A 17191-nucleotide genomic window follows, 5' to 3' on the forward strand; every position below is an offset into this window, starting at 1 on the left:
TCTTCGGACTCCTCCCCCTCGCTCTCTGTTTCCTCCCTTGCCCTCGCCTCTGCTCCTGAACCCCTGACATACACGTAGGCAGAAAGAACCAGCTGCAGAAACTTAAGATGGGGGCACCTGGGTTGCCAGTAGTACATGTGAAAAGTATCCAGGGGTCTTAGTAAACCACAAGCTTAACATGAGTCAACAAGGTGATGCAGCAGCAAAAATTCCTGATGCTATTCTAGGCTGCATCAACAGAAATATAGTGCCTAGATCAAAGGAAGTAATAGTACCACTCTGTTCTGCCTTGGTAAGACCACACCTGGAGTACTGTGTCCAGTTCTAGGCATCACAATTTAAGGAGGATACTGACAAGGTGGAATGTGTTCAAAGGAGGGCAACCAAGTTGATCAAGGATCTGGAAACAAAGCCTTATGAAGAACGGTTGAGGGAATTGGGTAAATTTAGCTGGGTAAAGAGGAAATTAAGAGGGGATACAATAGCCATCTTCAAATATCTTAAGGTCTGTCATATGGAGGATGGACCAAGCTTGCTTTCTTCTGCTCTGGAGGATAGGACCCGAACCAATGGCTTCAAATTACAAGAAAGGGGATACCGACTAAACATCAGAAAAACCTTTCTGACAGGAAGATCTGTTCAACAGTGGAAAAGACTCCCTCAGAAGGTGGTGGACACTCCTTCATTGGCGGTTTTTAAGGAGTGGTTGGATGGACATCTGTCATGGATGCTTTAGCTGAGATTCCTGCATTGCAGGGTGTTGGACTAAATGACCCTTGGAATCCTTTTCAACTCTACAGTTCTATGATACTATGTTTCTATGAAGACCATATGAAATAACCAAAGGGGATATTATAAGATAAAGAAATGACAGAGACATGGGGGCAGTAGGTAAAACAATGCTTCAAAAAAGATGGCATTATCTTAACGTAAGCTGAAGGAAAGGGTGATACATGGAAACTGAAAAATGAACTAACACAGCATAGTTCTGTGGGAAACAGGGTGATAAGAATAGCATACTATTTTGGTGGAGATTAGAAATTGACAGTGTGGAAGGGCTTTCTGTAAACCATGATGGGCTTTCTGTCAATTTAGCTGCTGACCATTGCAAAGGAAGGGCAGAAACAGCCTAATAGTATGATTCTATGCATGTCTCCTCAGCATTCATTACTGAGTTCAGTATCCCTCAGCTGGGTGTATATAGGGCAGCCTAAAGCTGCCTAGTGAGGTCGGGGCTGAGGGAAGATGTGAAGCATGGCCTTCCTAACCCATAGTTTCTAAAAATAAAATACCCACTCTACCACAGCACCACCAGAAGATGGAAGCAGCATGTACCAGGCCCCATCTGCATATCCTCCAAGTGTCCCTACTTTCCAGGGACAGTCCCGGAATTACGAAAGCCATCCCAGTTTCTTACTTGATCCCGGAATGTCCCCATTTCCTTCGCCAGTGATGCTGCTCCTGCTGCTGAGCTCAGGGAGGGGGGGATGAGCCGGCACTTGTCCTAAGAGGCAGCAGTGATGGCTGTGAGGGAGCATCTCACTGCCTCTCTATGGCCGTTCCTGCCAGCCTCCTCCTCTGGGCAGCTCGTAGCGGCTGCTGGAGAGTGGGCAAGGAGGAGAAGAGACTGCAGACACCAAGGCCCAGCTCTGAAGGGCAGGCAGAGGGCAGGAAGAAAGGATAAGTGGAGTGGCACACAAGGAGTCTTGATTATTATTATTTTTTAATGTTTTGTGCATCTGCATCTAATCTTACCGCTTTCTACAATATATTTATTAGTATGTGTTTTTCTTTTTGTGAATCTTCTGAAGAATAAAATCAAATCAGGATTAAGGAGTTTTCTCCCGATGGTGGAGGGCGTTTGTGTTGTGTCCTGTTGGTGTAGTGGTGTAGTGGCACTTGCCATTCTTCTGATAGGAAATGCTCTGCGGAGGGACAAAAAAAATTGGGTGTGTGTAAGAAATGTCCCTCTTTTCATCTGAGGAATTCTGGAGGGTCTGCATCTGCACTGTGCATTTAAAGCAGTATCACATCGTTTTAAAAAGTGGTGGCTTCCCCAAAGAATCCTGGGAACTGTGGTTAGTTAAGGATGCTATGAGTTGCCCATGGACCTCAGTTCTCTCAGAGAGCTACAATTTCCAGAGCTCCCTGAGAAGAGGGATTGATTGCTAAACTACTCTGGAAATTTTATCCCTGTGAAGGGAATATGGGTCTCCTGACAACCCTTAAAAACATTCTCTGAGGGAATCCTTGGCTATTTAAAATGCTTTAAATGTACAGTGCAGACAGAACTTCTTGTGCTAACTAAATAAAAGTGGGGTAACAGAACAGTTTCAACATAAGTTTTCAGTTGGGAATTCCCTCCCCTTTATTCTGGAAACACTACAATTATTTTAAGAGTGCAGCTGTCACTCAACAGGCTTTAGTTGGATTAGAGTTACACAAATGTGAAGAAATGGATTCTGGTCCTATAGTTCTGGTAACCCATGTCATTTTAGTAAACAAACAAATGCAGATTATTCATGGCCAATATTGTTGCATTTTGCCTTCCCTTTCTGGGGCATTGTTCCTACAGTTTAGTACTAATTGACTATTAAGTACAGGGGCAGCAGATTCTGTATTTAAATGAAGCACAGTTCAATTCTTTGCAGTGTTGCTATCTTTAGCGTTTTCTAAATCTATTCAGAAATGCTTGGAGGTGGGAAGACTTATATTTTACAGAGGACAAAAAAAAAGTACAAGTATTTTATCACTTACTAATAGGGGTCTCCGGTTCTTCCTTCCGAAAGCAACACATTAATTCCACGAGTCTTGTAATTAAATTAATCCACCTGTACATTTATGACCTGTTTCTATTAGGAAAAATGAAGCCTAGCAACCCCCTCCCCCTCCACTAATACAAAAAGGGAAGTAATGTGCTATTTTGTGTCAGATTTGTATTGGTAGGAGAAATTGGAAAATAGAGAAAAAAATTCACTATAGACATCTGAAGTGATTTTAATTGCTTGAGACAAGATGCTGTCAAACCTCAGGGGCAAAAAGAAGAGCCTTTATAGTTATATCTTACTGTTATGTATATGCAGGGTTTCTGTGATTGAAATGCTTTCCTTTCCCCAAAAAGAGATTAAAATAGCAATCAACTTTTTGTATTTAAATAGAGTCCTGTTTTTACTTTTGTACTTTTATGCCTGTTTCCATGCCAATTCATTAACTAGGCCACAGAGTCAGGAAAGAGAGTGGAGGCACAGTCTTTCAAAACTTCTGGAAATGCTACAGGCAGAAGGGGGGGTGTTGTCCATTATTATTTATTACTGGAACTTGTGGGTGAGATGGCCCCAGTACTAGGGAATGTTCTGGGACAAGCTAGGCTTCTACGAAAGGGACAGGCTCTGTCTGAACCAGAGTGCAACCAGTTCTTCAAGTGACAATGAGATCCTCCTGCGCATTTTTCACGTCCTCCAGCTGAAACTAAGATACAGTGGTACCTCGGGTTACAGGTGCTTCAGGTTACAGACGCTTCAGGTTACAGACTCCGCTAACCCAGAAATAGTACCTCGGGTTAAGAACTTTGCTTCAGGATGAGAACAGAAATTACACGGCAGCGGCAGCGCAGCAGCAGCGGGAGGCCGCATTGGCTAAAGTGGTGCTTCGGGTTAAGAACAGTTTCAGTTTAAGAACAGACCTCCAGAACAAATTAAGTTCTTGACCCAAGGTACCACTGTATTTTTATGAACTTGGAGGTGCCAGACTCCCCGAAATTCCTTGATCTAGTAAGTGCTAGAATTTAAGCAAGCCTCCTCAATCCCTGGATCCAGCAAGTGTTAAAATGTAAGCAGGGCTGGTTTTCTGATGAGGAGATGAGTCATTACAAAAACAAAGGAAAGGCGAAGAGCCATTAAGAAGAACAAAGGTTAATCAGTCATCAAGAAAGCCAAGGAGAGGGGGCTGCGCCTCATTTCCAAAAGGAAATGTGGGGAAGCGCCTGGAAACCCTGGAATCTCACACTGCTCAGAGATTTGGGTGGTGTGCAACAATACCAAATCCCTATGAGCTCCTATATATAATCTAACATCTTTATAATGTAACAAAATGAAGATGTTAATTGTAGGAGAAAAAGCAGCCAGGAGGACTAGAGATATGTCAAACAAATTAGAAAGTGTTATTCAAATACAAACAGTTAGCATATGCTTGGGGTCCCCCCCCCACCCCACCCCCAGTCCCGCACCATCATCTGTTCATCCCATATAGGCTGCTCTTATGCTCCTTCCATCAATTCCCAGTCAATCCCCATGTCATTAACTTCTATTTATCCTCCAAAGGCACCTTTCCTGGCAGTACACTGAACTGAAATGATGCCAGTAACTCCTTTCAGTGCATTGTGGCATTTGGATGCTAGACTGGAAGGAAGAGATATTCTGCAAAATGTTTCAGGTTAGCTCTTCCCTCCAATTCCCCTACTGTACCAGATCGTAGCGTAATTGATCATCATCTTTTCCAGACTGTTTTCATTAAAAGTAATGGCAACATCCCCTTGTGAAACACGCCACATCGTATTCCTGGCTCTTTAGCAGTAACCTTGCCTAATATTAAAACATTCACATTTGTGCTAACACGGTGGAAAATGCACTTTCCATGGATAAGTCATTCGTTACTCTGATGGAAGGCTGAAAACATTACGAAGAGTGAAATGTATGCCAGTCATTTTGAATCTTGGTAGACTGCCATTGTGGATGCACATTTGTCATCATATCTATATGTCGAACTGGTGCACATTTTTGAATCCTGCTTTTTGGAGAAAATTAAAACGAGAACATTAACTTGAGTTAGAAAACACCTTGTCATTTTGACAAATAGGTTAAGAGGCAACAAGTGTTCAAATAGCTCACTCTCAAGCCTGACGTGTTATCAAGATTATTTAGATACGTTTTCCTAGCTAAGCGTTTTTTTAAAAGATCGCAGCATCAAAAGGGGTGGGGAGGAGACACCTGCAACTTACACACACAAAGAGACAAATTTTTAATCATCTGTTTTATTGCTTTTTAGACATTTGGAACAAATATATTTCCCATGCTGGTTTTCTCATGCTGCTCTTATAGTGGTTTTTGCTGCTCTTTTTCTGGTTGCACTGATACTGATTTTATGTGTGTTTTGCTATTTATTTCTAATGTGTTTCATAATTCAGGACTTTTTAATTTTGTAAACTGCCCAGAGGACTTTTTGATGGTGGATGGTATCACTATGATGATGATGATAGGCTTTTATCATATTGTATACAAAATTTTGAACTACATATTTATTTGAACATTGTATGCTGTCCTTTCAGTTAGAAACCTTACGGCAGCTCATTCATAAAACAAGAAATTACAATAAAATATATGAACTCGAAAGACAATAATAATATACACAAATAACTAATTTAGCCTTTGCATATGTTTCTCATGAATCTTCCAACCAATGTTATTTTTTCTAGAAAAAGAAGTGCCAGAACTCACCATAAACACATCCCTTGTTCTCTTATAATGGCAATGGTGCCCACCTGAGAGGTGCTGGAACTGAGTTCTGGTGAGTTCAGGCTGAAAAAAAGCCCTGCTTCCAACCTTCCTAGTTTTCCTGCACAGAAGATAAAACTGAAGCAATTTCAAAATACCATAAGCAATGCTAGAGCTTTGAGGCTCTTGCAGCTAGCGGCCTGCCACCCTCTTCAATAAAACAAAACATTTTTATTTCAAATATCAGGACCAACTGCAGTCAAGACTGCATAAAAGTGATACTCCAGTGTTATGTAAGAATGCCAGAGAAATCCGTTGAAAATGGACTATCTTCTGCCCACCCATTCAACCCACATTACAACAAGGGCTTTTGCTATGAATGCGTTTTGAGTTTGAGTTCTCAGAATATTTATTTTTAAACATACACACATTATAATGTGTGTATGTACAAGTAAATATTATTTACTTACTTCAATTGCTTTGCAATATACCTTATTTACATATTCATTGATGTATAACCGCTGTTGTCCCAAACAGAATCCTCGTTGCTTCTCTTTCTTCTGAAGTGTTGCTTGTTGACTTTTTGTGTGTATAGGATGCTTGCTGCTACAGGCAGGCTAAAGGCACTAAGGCTGCAGGCCTAACCATGTATACTCAGAAGTAAGTCCCATTGAATCCAATGGATACTCCCAGTCAAATGGGGTTACCACTGTGGCCTTCCTATCCTAAATTTTAAAAACCAATGAAATGCATCATTCATTATGGTCCTTTTCACATGGAAATAAGTTACTTCTTTTGTGACCTGCGGTCTTTATCTTTATAAAAATACAAATGGATATTGGAACAGATTAAGGCATGTTAAGCACATTTATTTGTAACTTGCCTGGACTACCATCTGAACTGCCATCTTTTTGCGGCACTAATTCAATAACAAGTCTCTGTAGAAGAGGAAAATGCAAACAGAATAAATTTTCTTTCTGATATGTTGCTGAAGCAAAAAAGCTTTATAAAACCTGCAGAATTTTCTACCTCCGACAGCCTCCCAGTTCACTTTTCTCTTTCTTCTAGAATGTGTCCATTGCCTGATTCCATAATGTCAATGAAAATGAAGCAATTACAGTGGAACCTCGGGTTGCATACGCTTCAGGTTACAGGCTCCGCTAACCCAGAAATAGTACCTCAGGTTAAGAACTTTGCTTCAGGATGAGAACAGAAATCGTGATCCAGCGGCGCGGCAGAAGGCCCCATTAGCTAAAGTGGTGCTTCAGGTTAAGAACAGTTTCAGGTTAAGGACGGACCTATGGAAAGAATTAAGTACTTAACCCGAGGTACCTCTACTACAGTGGTACCTTGGTTCCTGAATGGCTTGGCTCCCAAACACATCAGCTCCTGAAAGCTGCAAACCCGGAAGTAAGTGTTCTGGTTTGCTAACGTTTTTTGGAAGCTGAACACCTATTTCAGCTGTCAGCATTGTTTCCAGGGCCAATCAGTCAATCAGAAGCCTTGGTTTGCGAACGTTTTGGAAGTCGAACGGACTTCCAGAATGGACTGAGTTCAGGAACCAAGGTACCACCATAATAGAAAAGAGAATATCTTGCCGGCCAATGCTGTTAACCCAAGGGGAACATAAAATGCTGCTTTCATGTTTAAGATACTTCCAGTGACCTGGCATTTGCTACAGGGACTTGAATGCTCTCTTACCTTTCCTTTTTTTCATATTTCTTTCTTCACTACACCTCCTTAATCTCTTTCCACCCCTAACACAAACAATCTTCAGAGCCAAAACTGCCATTTTGTACTTTGCCGTAATTTCATTGCTACTTTTGTACCTTCTGGTCCTAAAGAATGTTTATTCTTTGCTTATCAAGTAGCCTTTCCTCTTTTTCATATTTTTTAATCCCTTTATAAATATGTCTTTTTTTCCTTCTGGTCTTTCAGTGAAAAATACACCAAGTGTAAACTTATACATATGTAAGACTCCTGTGTTGTTGCAGAATGGCATTACTCTTGAGCACCAACTGTTCTGTCTGAAATCAATCAAATTACTCAGATGGGAAAAATTATTCATGGACATGTCACTGTTAGCCCAGCATAAATTGCTGCTTTTCCTAGTCTGTTTTCTGAATATATTTTCAACTAACAGAAATGTCCAAAAATTTCTCCTTGGCTTTATTTAGTAATCTATTAATCTTGCATTTCTCCTTCAGAGAAAAAGGTTTTTCAGCACTAAAAACACAATTGTGTAACCTCCTGACAGGCATTGGGTTGGCCTGTCACAAGTCACTGATGGGAGGTGAAATGGTTTTTCCAACCAAACTGACAAGGTTGTCTACGTGAAATTGTGCCCCCAAAAGGGCTTGGAGAGAGAGAGAGAGAGAGAGAGAGAGAGAGAGAGAGAGAGAGAGAGAGAGAGAGAGAGAGAGAGAGAACACACATTACAGGCTCTGGTTATCTCTGACTAAGAGTTAATAGTGATTTTTTAGATTCTGAGAAAAAAACTGAGTGACTGAAAATCATTCAGCAAGTGTTCCTAAATGGAGTGTACATCCAGCTTACCACTTGGAAAATTCCCTTACCCCAGGGTAATTTATTAATTTTCATCATTTTACAAAGTGCTAAAGAAGCAAGACATGTAAAATGTCAATCCAAGTCCACCCTGAGTGTACATCAGCAAAGAGAATCTGGGTGGATAAGTGTATCTGTTTATTTATCTGCAGAATTTATATCACCTTCAACATGAATTTATATTTCCAGGACACCTAGCAGTAGTAAGAAACAAAAACTATCTCATCATTATTATCATTGACAAATAAATACAACCAAATAAAACAAATCAATAGCAGCAATGCCAACTTAAACAGATGGTAAAATCAAACTGTTCATGTTGGCATTAGTCTATCTCAAGAGACAATGGAGTGTGCCTGGAGGGGTGAAGTCAAACCGTTGAAGTGACCTCCCTTGGGGTAGAAGCCTGGGCAGTATGTATGGAGATCCTGGGCTGGACAGATGACAAGACCACCCCTTCAGTGTCACTGATGTGGTCCAAAGGAAAGCAGAGCAATAAGTTTGGCACCAGCCTGACTGCAGGAGTTGCCAGAAGGAGGCATACAAGGCACCATCCAACTGTCTTAGGGACTCCACTCCAGATTTGTGTTGGGTTTACTGCTTAGCCTTTCCTTCTTCTGAAGATATCCCACAAGGCAGAGGAGGTTTAGGACCTCCTTCTCCTAGATGGGCTACCTTCCCAGGTTGATGAGTCCCATCTGCCCTCATTCCCCCCTACAGCATGTATAGAAAACTCCTTCTTGACCATTGGACCCACTATTGGTCTCATCTGCTCAGTCTGCCGAAGCCTGTCTTTGCATGCAGGGGAAGTCCCAAACTCACTAAGGGTTTGAGACCCATCAGCTGCCCTCATCTGGTTTAGCCAGCCATGGATCCATGCTGCATGGTGAATTGTTTCAGGTCAGCTTACTCTAATTCCAATCCAAATCCATGCATTTTTATATTCAGAATCAAACCAGGTTTCGCATCCCACTCAGACCCAACAACTGTGACAAACAACAAACCAACACGGCTACCAAAGGAGCACAACAAATTTTTGTAACAAAACTTCCAGCACAGTCAGTGTGCTCAGAGGTGATGGAAAGGCAAAGTGAAGAAACATACGAACCTTGACAGCATATCAAGCCAAGTCAAGGGGAAAAATTCCCTCCACAAGGCTGCAAGAAAGCAAAGACTAGCTGACTCCTGCCATGCTTAACAGCAGAAGCACAAAAAAGCAGCCCACAATGCACTAAGGACGTAGAAGAGGAGGACAGCTGAGTCCCTCCTAACTCCACCTTTCCAACAAAGCCATTCACCATTTGCCTTGCAAATACCAGAGCCAACTGAGTGGTGGGGCGATATTTGAATTTTGCACCAGAGGGTCCTTCCTTTTGGCTCCTCAGAAAGGGACATTCAGCAAAATTGCTCCCCTTATGCCTCAAGCTCATTCTAAGGGCACAATGATCAAGCAGATCTTGGTCACAGTAGTTCATGAAGACTTTTGTGTAAAGTAGGAGTGGGGAATCTCAGGCCTGGAGACCAAATGTGGCCTTTCAGCTCTCTTTCTATGCTTTCAGCTCTTTCTATGCTTTAGGCAAACTGGGGAAACAGAAATCTGCATAAAGAGTCTAGAAAAGAGCACCAGATGTTTAAAGCTTTTTTAATATCTTAAGAATTACCTCCACTGATTGTTAATTAAGGCCTCTAAAGATTTCACAGACTGGGAGAGATTAAGCAGAGAAAGCAAAAGAAGTTGCTTACTACGCAGCTTTTCCTATAAGCCTTCATAACATAGTAACTGAATTCACGCCTGGCATAATTGTGCTCTGTCGAAAGCTGCACTGACCTAGTTAAAAACAATTTATGTGTACCTCATGGACAGTTTCAAGAACTTTTATAAACAGAATTATACCCTCCTTTTTTCTATTCTTTCTCCGCTAAATAAATTGAATTGTTACGGCATTGTAAGAAATCCTTCTTGCCTTGAAAAAAGCTCTGTAGGTTTGCATGTTTTGTTCAAGGTTTCCTTATAAGAAATTTCCGCCTTGCTGAATTATTTGCTGTTACTATGCACAGGGCAACTTTTCCCCACAGTATATTTTTTTGTGACAACAACAAAAGCGACACCTGCAAGAACTGGATCACAGAGAATGAGAATGGAGGTAATATTTTTTTCAGTATCAACAGTATCAGATTGTTACTCAAAACTGGCCAGGGTCCATATGCATTGATCCGGATGAACAGAGCAATAGGATAGGTGCAGGTGCACCAACTCTAGGGAGCCAAAGGTATCTCAGCCCCCTCAATATTTGTTTTAAGGGGGCCTGGCCTCCTCAGTCTCTTGCATGATGCAGGTCCAGTGGCCAGCTCCTCCAGATTGCTTGGCCTACCCTGTAACATGCACACAGCGCACCAGGGCCCCAAATCTTGGGGACAACCTGGCACCTCTGGGTGTATGGGGGAGGGAATACACTGAAAGTAGGATGGTGACATCCTACTCACAAGTAGGGAGGGAAAAATTTGACTCAGTTCATTCCCTTGACTTCACTGACACCTTGTCCATGTGTGCAGAAGCACAGTTGATGCCAGGAGGGCAGTTCTACCAATGCTTACGATGACCAACTATTGGCTTTCAATGACATTTCTGCTACAGGTGGAGAAGAAAATCAACTCAGTTTGCATTTAAAGGAAAACTTGAATAAAATATGGGGGACAGGTAAGCCCCACCCCACATAATTGATCACAGGACACAGCACATACACAACACTTGAATGGCAATTCCCATCAGTTGGGGGGGAGCAACCCCCTCAAATATTTTATTGGGGGAAGGGGCAAAGGAACCTCGGTCTCTAGGAGTCTATTCTTATGTATCCTATCTACACCATCCAAAACAAGATGCACTGATCCTTTGAAGTTCTTATTTTTCTGAGTTTAGCAGAGCAGTTCTCCAGTCAAGTAATGTGCACAAGCAAGTATATGCAAGGGTAATAATGTGTGCATTCACATGCATATATTACTGAAACTACCATACAAATATGTGTTATATTATGATTTTTTTGTGCAAATATGTGCACATTAGGTAAGATTGCATACAACAATGTGTACCTTGGGAGAAATCTGATGATGAAAATACTGGTGAATTTTCACGACAGCTTTTTTTTTTTATAAAAAAAATTGCATTGGAAAGTATTGATGTGGAAAAGTTCTCTGCAATGAACTTTCAAAGTGAGACTGAAGCCTTTCCTGCCCATGTCTAATGAGAGAATATATAGACATCATCTACAAGAATTTCAGCAAATTTTATTTGCCGCTTTAAATATTTTTTCGAACAGGCATTCAATATCTTTTTCACTTCTGGTTTGAGATTCTATGATGTTCTTACTTTGCAGCTCTAATCCCACAGGTGATGTTTACAAGAGAGAGACTAGAGGGGGAAAGTGGTATTTCAAATTACGTTCAACACCGGGTCTTCTTCCTCTCTTGGCCAATCAGACAACATACATTCACTGCATCAGGGATTCAGACTGCTTAAAAAGAAAATAAAACTAAGGCAAAACATGTAGCTGAACATTCCAGTCATGAAGTAAAACAGTGGCACACACTAATTGATTTACACATATATATTTTTTAATCCTCCAATTTTAAACCCGTTGCAAATACCTGAATTGTTTGAACCCCAGACTGGATGCTGTAGCTCTATGAAAGTACTGGGGATTACTCATAAGAAAATCTCAGCAAAGCTACAAATCCCAGGGTCCTTTGGGGAAGTGATGACAGTTAAATAGATTTCAACCTGAATTAAATTGGCAATGTAGCAGCGCCCTCAATAGTAACCTACAGAGCCTGGAAGTTTTTCTTTGCCTTTTAAATTATGCATTATGTTGCTGCAATTACTTGCAGCGTGTTTTAACATGAAGGATTCGCCTCTCTCTCTTTGGTGGAACAACCAACAGGAATCTAAAGGGAATTCTGTTACATTTAAATGAATATTTCTCAAAGTAAAGGCAAACCTGCATACATTTACTCAGAAATGCACCCCACTGTGTTCAGTGGGCCTTCAGCCATCAAGGAAGGGCTATATAGCTGAGTGGCAGAGCAGCTGCTTTACCCCAGCTTCAGTCCTCAGCATCTCCAGGTAAGGGCTGGAAAAGAGATCCTGAAAACATGGAGAGCTGCTGCCAGCCAGTGTAGACAACATTGAGCTAGATTGACCAATGGTCTGACTCTGCATAAAGAAACTTCCTATGTTCCAACCTACCTGGACTGAAATCTTTAGGTAGCATGGAGACTTCTGGTAGGAAATGAACAAAGAAAGCTGTAGCTGTCTACAAGGTGAATGTGCCATGATATTAAAACACTAAAAGTAAGATTGTATGTGTTTTCATTAGATAATAGTTATGTATCTACATAACCTACATTGGCTCCCAGTATGTTTCTGGGAGTATTGGTTTCAAAGTATTGGTGCTGACCTTTAAAGCCCTAAATGGCCTCAGCCCATATACCTGAAGGAGCGTCTCCACTCTCATCATTCAGCCCAGACACTGAGGTCCAGCTCTGAAGGCCTTCTGACAGTTCCCTCACTGTGAGAAATGAGGTTACAGGGAACCAGGCAGAGGGCCTTCTCAGTAGTGGCACCTGCCCTGTGGAACGCCCTTCCATCAGATGTCAAGGAAATAAACAACTACCTGACTTTTAGAAGACATCTGAAGGCAGCCCTGTTTAGGGAAGTTTTTAATGTTTGATGTTGTTGCTTTTTTATTATTGTTATTGGTGTTCTGTTGGAAGCCGCCCAGAGTGGCTGGGGAAACCCAGCCAGATGGGTGGAGTATATATAAATTATCATCATCATCATCATCATCATCACACTTCTCTGTTTTTAAATCCCTACACTGCTCTTCTTCTTTCAAGGATTAAACCATCTCTTCCCATCCCATCTAACGCATTCAGCAATCAGAGAAGTAGGGGGGAGGGCATAGTATTATTTACTGCAGAGCTGCTCAAAATCCCTGTAGCCAGTTCTCCCACCCGCAATCCATTTACTATTATTTGGAAGCACTCAGACAATGGACTTGAAGGTCCTTGAATACTCCAGAAGTGCTGTTCAAGTGCAGTGGTGGCTGGTGTCCACTGGAACTGGTAGGATGGGATGCCAACTGTCAGTAGAGCCAGATCCAATGGAAGGCACAGCCAACTGGTTCATGGTTGGTCCCCATCCTCCTGTTCCTACCTCTACTGAGTTCTACAAGGGCAACACAGAGGCTAAGGAGAAGGAAGCAGATAGCCAGGGCCACCCCCTGGATTGATTGATTGTAAGTAGGAGCTGGCTGAGTGCAGACAAGGTTGGTGGAGCAGTGCCCCATATACCCTAATGGAGCAGCCTCTGATGTTCAAGTGCTGAAATACTGTTGTTACTTCTTCTGTGGTGGCACCTCCATCACACTGAGTCTCCACACATTGTTTATGTTTGTGTCTGTTGCATTTATATTCCACCTTTTTCCTCCATGGGACTCAAGGTAGCTTACATAGTTCTCCCCGCTCTTCATTTAATCCACACAACAACTCTGTGAGGTAGGTTAGACTGACAGTGAAGGACTGGCCCAAGGTCATGCAGTGACCTTTGTGGCCAAGTGGGGATTTGAACCCTCGTCTCCCAGCTCCTAGGCTGACACTCTAACCACTACACCACACTGGATCTATGCAAATATGGAGCAGCTCCATGGAACCACACAGCATGAGGGTGCCTATATACTGTACATATATTTAAAGGTTACAGCAGGTTGGCTGTGGTAAAGTCCCTATTGGTGAGTTGTTTTCTGAAACACCCCAGTGTTTTTCCTTCCTATGATAAAGCTGCCTCTTCATCTCTCCTATTTCCTGCCATGTTCCAACCTTCTTCCACTCCACATTGTCTTTATTGTGAACCTAGCTTTTACTGGAATCAAAATGCCTTCTCTGTCTTTTCAGTAATAGGTGCTACTGGGAAATACTGCCATCCATGATCCACTTGAACTATTTATCCTGGAGCTGACAAAGCTAAAGCCTACTTCAGAGGATGTAATTGCCTTCGATAGCAAAATTCTCTTAAATATATTTGTTCTCCTGGTAAATAGCCATGTTGCCTGTTCAGCTGCTAAAATCAAATACATCTCTCCCTCTCCCTCTCTATCTGGCAGCAGCGTTTATCATATTTTTGTCACAGTGCTTGGAGACACCAGAACGGAGCTCTTGTGTCATTAAGCACACACAGAGTGGAAATTGGGCCTGTGTCTCCTGAAGAGCTTACTATTTAAATCTAAGGCAATTGTTGCTTTCCCCGACTAGAAGGCCACCTAACAGAATGGGGAAATATTAAGCAATGAAAATTGCCTCTTGGATTGTAAACCACTAGCCCTGCTGTAGCACCACCTCCCCTAGCTTAAACGGGACAGAGAATAAGTCAGTAGCAATGACTTACTGATGGATAACGCAGCAGAAAAAGGTAGGCTGGATCCTCCTGAATCAGGAAAGCTGAAATCCTCTATCCATCAAGAAAATCCAAAGTAGAATCAGCAAATAGGGACTCCACCTTAAGAAAAATGTTAATACCCACCTCTACCACATCAAATGTATGGGATGGATAATAAGCAGGGCAGCCCAAGTCTAAGCTGAAGTGCAAAAGCAAGCAAGCTGCAGGTTATTAGAGAAATGGAAGAGCCTAGATCATAGGTAAAACTGGAGATGGGGACAACGCCTAGCAAACTTTCTAGTGCTAAGGCCACTGAAAGAGTCAAAGGATGAACAGAATCTGGAATCTTATTGTCCCCCAAAAGTCACACTAGCAAGTGCAAATGCAAATAGATACAGGAAAGGATGTATAAACTTTAGCACTGCATGAATGTGAGCATGGGAAGCGCATCCTGTTTTACCTTTTCAGGCAAAATGGGAAGTGCAACCCTGCCACTGCCCTGCCAGTGGAGAAGCGGTGCCGGCAGCAACACCCATTTCAAGTGAGATATTGCCAATTTCCAACAAGATCTCGTGTATTCTACATCTTCTCAATTATGGAATTTCAATTTTGCGCTTCCTTGGCTCGTCCACTCTGCCCACAATGCCCTAAATCTGGCACTGGTTTCAACCATCGGAGGCAGCAGCTCCATCCAGCCTAACAGTTGGCCCAGTCCTGAATGTGAGCATAACGAAAACACCTAGTTCTTGCACATCTTCAGAAGCACAGAAGAGATAGGTACAGCTTTAGAAGAAACTGTGGCAAGGACATGAACCTTCTCTAGATTTGTTTTTGGGTTCCGCTGCACAATTGGTAAGAACAATCTGGACCGGGGTAACCAGCATGAAGTTATCCAGATGCTGATTGAAGAAGAAGAAGAAGAAGAAGAAGAAGAAGAAGAAGAAGAAGAAGAGTTTGGATTTGATATCCCACCTTTCACTCCCTTTAAGGAGTCTCAAAGCGGCTAACATTCTCCTTTCCCTTCCTCCCCCACAACAAACACTCTGTGAGGTGAGTGGGGCTGAGAGACTTCAAAGAAGTGTGACTGGCCCAAGGTCACCCAGCAGCTGCATGTGGAGGAGCGGAGACACAATCCGGTTCACCAGATTAGGAGTCTACCACTCTTAACCACTACACCACACTGGCTCACTACACCACATTGACTGCAGCTATAATCATTCCTAACCTTTGGATATGCTGCTGGCTGGTGCTGATACGAGTTGGAATCCCAATACCACCAAGTTGGTTACCCCAAGCTAGAACAACAATGTGTACACAGGTGGCTGCCTAGTTCTGGCAACAGCAGCACCTACCGATAGAAGAACCATAAATAGCAACATTTAGCAATGTTTTGCTTTAATTAAGATGATAATTAAATGAGGAGTAATTATGGAGAATCCAGGTCTAAGGTAAAGGTAAAGGGACCCCTGACCATTAGGTCCAGTCGTGACCAACTCTGGGGTTGCGGCGCTCATCTCGCTTTATTGGCCGAGGGATCCGGCGTACAGCTTCTGGGTCATGTGGCCAGCATGACTAAGCCACTTCTGGCGAACCAGAGCAGCACACAGAAACGCCGTTTACCTTCCTGCTGGAGCGGTACCTATTTATCTACTTGCACTTTGATGTGCTTTTGAACTGCTAGGTTGGCAGGAGCAGGGACCGAGCAACAGGAGCTCACCCCGTTGTAGGGATTCGAACCACCGACCTTCTGATCAGCAAGTCCTAGGCTCTGTGGTTTAACCCATAGCACCACCCGCGTCCCTAATCCAGGTCTACTCTCCTTAAAAATAATCTATCTGCAGAAATCTAAGTTCTGAATTAATATAAAACCCAGAGTAACTCATTGGCTATCAGATCTGTCTGTGCAGTTTTGAGTGTTAACTCTTCAAGAGAAACATTCTAGTAAGGTCTGGGAAGCAGCTTCTCTCACCCCCCTCTGTGGATTTTATTTTTTGCTCCACTTCACAAGCAATAACTGTGATACGATAAGGATTTGCAAAACAAATTTAAAGCTGCACAGTGCTTATGTTTTGAAGCTCCAAGCATGAAAATCCATTTGAGGGCCTATCTTCCTGCTCCCCGGGATAAATGCATTTTTGTGTGTGTGCAGAGCACAAATCTCAGAAGACCAATCAAATTCTAAACTTGCAATTTAGTTGGCACCAATTAGAGTTCAAGGTGCAGAATTTTTATGTAGAGAAAACAAGTCTAAATTAACTGCAATTAGCATTTTCATAATTCAGGTTTTGAAAGGACAAGAAATGTCAGTGTCACATCCTTTCATTTTACATTTTTATTTATGCTGAATATAAGCTGTTTATTAGCATATGTGTCAACTAGCAAACTATGCTTGTTTTCAAACACAGATGGTTCAACGTATATTTTAAATTATCCTAAGCTTCTCATTTTGATTTGACAGCTGCCAGGGGGCAATCTAATGTAAAAAAAGTATCTTATATATGTCATTTAGGAAACTCTCTGGGAGCATTTCAGTTTTTGGGTTGGTTATTTGTTTTCCCCTTCACAGGGAAGGCAAGACACAGGCCTCCATATCCATTAGAGGGCAATGTTTATCAGTCAAACCCTGTTCTTAAGTTATATCGGCACACAGTGCTTTCTTCTATGCTTCTGCCCTAGAGCAAGGAATACAGAATGCAATCCACATGTCATT

This window comes from Podarcis bocagei, assembly GCF_964188305.1.
Source record: "Podarcis bocagei genome assembly, chromosome: 2".
NCBI classification, from domain to species: domain Eukaryota; kingdom Metazoa; phylum Chordata; class Lepidosauria; order Squamata; family Lacertidae; genus Podarcis; species Podarcis bocagei.